General features: G+C 43.4%; 1 protein-coding gene across 2 annotated transcripts in view; it reads right to left on the reverse strand.

The window, feature by feature from the left end:
* Nucleotides 1-1,871, reverse strand: part of LOC311133189 (protein NDRG3-like) — a 49,866-nt gene extending 47,995 nt beyond the window's left edge. Inside the window, exon 1 of one of the 2 annotated variants that reach the window (XM_084166638.1) lies at nt 1,694-1,871. The gene's annotated coding sequence lies outside the window, so the exon portion shown is untranslated. The remainder of the gene's footprint in view (nt 1-1,693) is intronic. The other variant, XM_084166637.1, reaches the window with a different exon arrangement.
* Nucleotides 1,872-6,000: the final 4,129 nt, after the last annotated feature.

Genomic DNA, 6,000 nt, shown 5'->3' on the forward strand with positions numbered 1-6,000 from the left:
TGGCACCACATGACACTGTCAGCAGTCACCTGTTAGGCATCACTTTCTACCGTGATAATTAACCATGGTGGTCTGCAACTCCCTCCCAATAGAAGGCTAAGGCTATTATGATAACAACAACATCTAAAGCAGGGTTCCCAAACTGGCGGCCCGCGGGCCAAAGTTTTATTTGGCCCCCAAGTTTTCTGAGCAGAATATTATTATTATTATTATTATATTTTCATTGCTGGACATAAAAGACTGTAAAAACAACATGAAATCAGCTCCAAGTGATTTTAATTTTGGTAATCTGCCCCAAGTATTCCGACGCATAACAAAGAGAGATGTGATCACGATCATCCGCTTAAAAACAATTAAAATTAAAATAATTTCAATAATAAATCGGCCTGCGGTGGAATTTAGTTGATGATCCCTGGTCTAAAGTATAATTTTGGTGTGTCTTTCGGTCACATACTAAAGCCTCATTAGACCATAATAAATTGACCAAATGGGAGCACTGTTGTGAATGACAACAACTGGAAACTATGTCACTGTTTATTGTGTAAACTCTATGCCCGCCTTGGTGATTATGTGGCATTGTTGAGGTCATTTGGGTAATAGTCCCTCTCTCACACCAACTGAATTCAAACACCTGCTGTGAGGTCACACCTGGGGTGTATTCACTAGCAACCAAACAGAACCAAACGAAGCAAACAGAATAAAACAGGGAGGGACCTACCTGAATTTGTCCAATGGAAACTCTCGTTTACTTTGCAAAATGCAACTTAATTGAAAAGAAAGAAAAAATATATAAACAGCTGACACCAGGCCATCCAAGGAATGAGTTTGAAACCCCTGGTTTGGACTAATGATGACACCCCTGAATCCAATGACCTACAGCTACACCTGTGTGACCTTCACCTATCCCAGCCTGGTCTCATAGACCCTATCCAGGTGACTGCTGACAATGTCATGTGGTGCCAGAAGAATGATATGTAGCCTAATCTCTCCACGCCACTGGTTGCCAACTACATCAGCGTTACAGCGTGAGCTTGCCAAGTCTTGTCTATTTAATTAAGCAACCATATAATTCAATAGGCTACGAGCGAGAACATGATTTGTAACGTTGATGTTACAATGAACGGTTCTAGACATGAGTCGAACAGGGCAGGCAGTTTTTCTATTGGTCTATCTCGAGGATCGTGACAAAATATTCAACAACTGCATACAGTAGCCTTCCTAATCGTTCGATGTTGAGACATTATAGATATGGGCGGGCCATTGACATACAGTATGAAGTGCCTAACCTGTGACTCAAAAGTAAGTTATTCAACAGGAAATGATATCCAACAGAGGCTACTGTTGCAGCAGCAAATCGTGTTGGAGGCAACAATTAAAGTGAATAGGCTAGTTGAGTTATAAAGTAGCAATACAGTTACGCATGCACCATTTGACACTTTTATCAAGTTATCCTCATCTTGTTACATTTGTTTCAAAGCGCGCAGAATCGTGGATGACAGGCTACATTGGATACAATTCTGACGTATAATTTAGGCTACTCACAGATCTCACCTAGGCCTACATTAGAACTGTCTGGAAGATGGATATGGAACGTTATATCAAGAATACACCGCGAGCTGGTGGATTATCCACACCAATGGCCACATCTGCATTTGGCATAGCAGTATTAGAAAATGTATAGATCTACACATACCACTTGGATTGAATATGTATCCGTTCGATCTGCGTCAAATCCTCTGGGCTTTTGGTGAAATACCGGTGTTGTAAACTGCACGTTCTCGTTCTTTGCCTGGTTGCTTTCCTATTTCAACGAGTATTTCGATGTCTCTCTCAGGGCGGAACTACACATTGCGTCCTAGACACCCAGGACAAGCGAAGCGAACGAAGCAGCCAGCCAATAGCCTACGAGGAGGCAGTACAAATTAATTTGAACGCCCCCAAGAGGTTTAACTGAGAAGATGCTGTCTGAATACTGTACAGTGTACACTATCAGTCCCATCACTGAATTTACCCATTTCTCGGAGATAATGCGCTTAGAATTTAGTTTCTATTTTAATTCCTCAACTGATTGTATAAGAATACAAACATGCTGTGCTGCAACATGTTAAATCAAACTCGATTTGATCTAAACCTCGGACTTGTTTTGAAGTTGTAGGCCATTTCCAGACCAGCTGTAAAAATGTAGGGATCAGCTGGACTGTTTTCCTTTAAGTGCTCATGCCATGAGGGAGAAAAATAAACATGCATTGAGAAAGGGATAGATAACAAAGATACCTTATAGCCTACTAGGCAAGCAATTTTTTTTTCTGGATTTGTGCTTAATTGTGTAGAAAAATGTGTGGCCAAAAAAGCACTATTGATTATTTCAAAACCATGCGCCATTTACTCCTCAGACAGCGACAGATCCACAGTATTTACAGTGCATTCGGAAATTATTCAGACCCCTTGACTTTTTCCACATTTTGTTAAATTACAGCCTTATTCTAAAATGGATAAAATTGTTTTCCCCCCCTCATAAATCTACACACAGTACCCCATAATGACAAAGCAAAAACAGATTTTTAGACATGTTTGCAAATTTATTACAAATAAAACAACTGAAATATCACATTTAGGGTACTAGAGGGTAACTAGCCCCCTCCCCCCTCCACCCGTAATTCACATTAAGACCACAAGATGTCACCAGATTATTTTCCAAACACTTTCCCTGGCTGCCACTGTTCTTGCTCAAACAAAACAAGTAGGAAAGCCTTAAGATAAATAATCCACTTGTTTAGAGAGAAATATTTCGATAATTTTTTTGTAAAGTAGTACTGGTAACTGGCCCCTGGGGGCTAGCTACCCCTTTATGGTTATGAATGTGTTTCTACCTGTCATTTAGACATTTAGCTAGTGCTAGTTTATGCTAACCTGCTAGCTAGCAATCCTACTAGTAGTAAATGCTAGTTAGCATAAGCTGCTAGCAGTGCTAGCTAGCAACCTTACTACAAGATCATCTGAGGTAAAATACATAAAAAAAGATAACATAACTTAATTGCAGTTGTAAATGTTTCCACTAGTGACTGATAGCGTTACAGTTAATCTTACTTTATAGCTTTTTAGCTATTTTACACAGCATTTTATGTCATATAGCTAGATAGCTAGCTACGTTTTTAAGAGAAAGCTTTTAAATTGGTACCTCTCCCCCCTGCAGGTTAATGCTAACGGTTTGAAAGAAACTGGCTTGTCTTAATGTTCACAGTCCTGTGTGGGGTAGTTAGGGGTTAGGTTTAGGGAGGGTTTTGGGTAAGGGTTAGGGGCCATCTGTTAGATTAGGGGTCAGGACTTAGGTTAAGGGTCAGTTCCTAATATAATTTCATGTTTTTATTTTCAGATGAGAACATACAAGAAGAATGTCTGTCGGAAGGGTGAGTGACTCAGGCTGGGTCGACAGTACCATCTTTGTCGACTGGCTCCAACACTTCGCCCACAGTGTTGGTTGCACCCCTGAGGAACCCCACATCCTCATCGGGCACCACTCCCACAGACCCTGGAGGCTGTTCTGACAGCAAGAGGCCAGGGAGTGATTCTCATCACTCTGCCACCCCACTGCAGCCACAAGATGCAGCTGTCAGACCGTATCGTCTTCAAGGGTCTGAAGGCCTTTTACAACAGGGCAGCAGATCAGTGGATGACGACACATCCTGGGAAAAGGATAGGTATATACCAAATGGCTGGTCTCTTCGCAAAGGCCTATAACAAGGTGGCCAGTGTGGAGAGAGGAGTGGAGGGCTTCCGGGCCAGTGGGCTGTGGCCTTTGGAGAAGGACATCTTCACAGAGGCGAACTTCATGGCCGCTGAGGTTATAGAGGAGCCTGAGCCCATTGCCGGTAAGAAAAAGTAATCTAAATGAAAGAAAAGTAGCAGAAGCAGCAAGTACTTCGTAGAAAGTGTTTATTGTACTAACACCGATGTATTGTTTTTGCTGTTTATTTTCAATGCAAAGAATCCATTCAACCACAGTGCTCTACTGCCACTTCTACTGATACGGCCACCAGCTCTACCACCACCATCACTAGCTCTACCTCCACTGCCACCAACTGTAACACCAAAACCTCTACCTCCACCACAACCAAAACCTCTACCTCCACCCTACCCTTGCTCCAAATGTTAAGAAAAATAAAAGTCAGCACTAATTTTAGGGAATATATTTGCATATAGTGATTACAAGTGTTTATTGTACCAATACTCATGTGTTCTTGTTGTTTGTTTGTTTTTGCTTGAACCAACAGCTGCAGCAGTTCTATTGGAGTTGTCCCCGAGGCCGAGGCCCCAGGAGGCGAGGCCGAGGAAGAGGAAGGCAGAGTCTGCGGCTGTACTGACAGCCTCACCTTACAAAAGGTTGCTGGAGGACAGAAACATCAACAAGATGAAAAGAGAGAGAGAGTAAGAAAACAAAGCAGGTTCTTCAAAAAAAGGTTGTCTCAAAGAAGGTTGTTGCAACACAACAAGCCACCTCAGCCACCAAAGAAGGGGATGCGGAGTGTCTTTTCTGTGAGGAGCTGTTTTCAGTCACAGGTGGGGACTGGATTAGGTGTGAGCAGTGCAGGAGGTGGACTCATGAGTTGTGCTCCAATTTAAAAAAAAACATTTCATGAAATAACTAAAAAAAGTGTAAACTGTAGTCATTTATTTCCCTTTATATTTTATTCGCCTAAGCATGACTTTCATCCACATACCAATTTTTTTCCAAACATTGCTTTTTTGTGTCAGCAATTAGACATTGTTCTTAGGGGGGGGTGGGGGGGGGGGGGGCTAGTTACCCCCTAGTACCCTACATGAATATTCAGACCCTTTACTCAGTCCTTTGTTGAAGCACTTTTGGCAGCGATTACAGCCTCGTCTTCTTGGGTATGACGCTACAATCTTGGCACACCTGTATTTGGGGAGTTTTCTCACAATCTTCTCTGCAGATCCTCTCAAGCTCTGTCAGGTTGGATGGGGAGCATCGTTGCACAGCTATTTTCAGGTCTCTCCAGAGATGTTCGATTGGGTTCATGTCCGGGCTCTGGCTGGGCCACTCAAGGACATTCAGAGACTGATCCCAAAGCCACTCCTGCGTTGTCTTGGCTGTGTGCTTAGGGTCGTTGTCCTGTTGGAAGGTGAATCTTCACCCCATTCTGGAGGTCCTGAGCACTCTGGAGCAGGTTTTCATCAAGGATCTCTCTGTACTTTGCTCCGTTCATCTTTCCCTCAATCCTGACTAGTCTCCCAGTCCCTGCCCCTGAAAAACATCCCCACAGCATGATGCTGCCACCACCATGCTTCACCGTAGGGATGGTGCCAGGTTTCCTCCAGACGTGACGTTTGGCATTCAGGCCAAAGAGATCAATCTTGTTTCTCATGGTCTGAGAGTCCTTTAGGTGCCTTTTGGCAAACTCCAAGCGGGCTGTCATGTGCCTTTTACTGAGGAGTGGCTTCCGTTTGTCCACTCTACTATAAAGGCCTGCTTGGTGGAGTGCTGCAGGGATGGCTGTCCTTCTGGAAGGTTCTCCCATCTCCACAGAGGAACTCTGGAGCTGTCAGAGTGGCCATCAGGTTCTTGGCCTTTCTCCCCCAATTGCTCAGTTTGGCTGGGCGGCCAGCTCTAGGAAGAGTCTTGGTGGTTCCAAACTTCTTCCATTTAAGAATGATGAAGGCCACTGTGTTCTTGGGGACCGTCAATGCTGCAGAAATGTTTTGGTACCCTTCCCCAGATCTGTGCCTCAACACAATCCTATCTTGGAGCTCTACAGACAATTCCTTCGACCTCATGGTTTGGTTTTTGCTCTGACTTGCACCGTCAACTATGGGACCTTATATAGACAGGTGTGTGCCTTTCCAAATCATGTCCAATCAATTGAATTTACCACAGGTGGACTCCAATCAAGTTGTAGAAACATCTCAAGGATGATCAATGGAAACACGAGGCACCTGAGCTCAATTTAAAGTCTAATAGCAAAGGGTCTGAATAATTATGTA

The sequence above is a fragment of the Coregonus lavaretus genome, assembly GCF_964263955.1.
Source record: "Coregonus lavaretus genome assembly, chromosome: 8".
Classification (NCBI taxonomy): Eukaryota; Metazoa; Chordata; class Actinopteri; order Salmoniformes; family Salmonidae; genus Coregonus; species Coregonus lavaretus.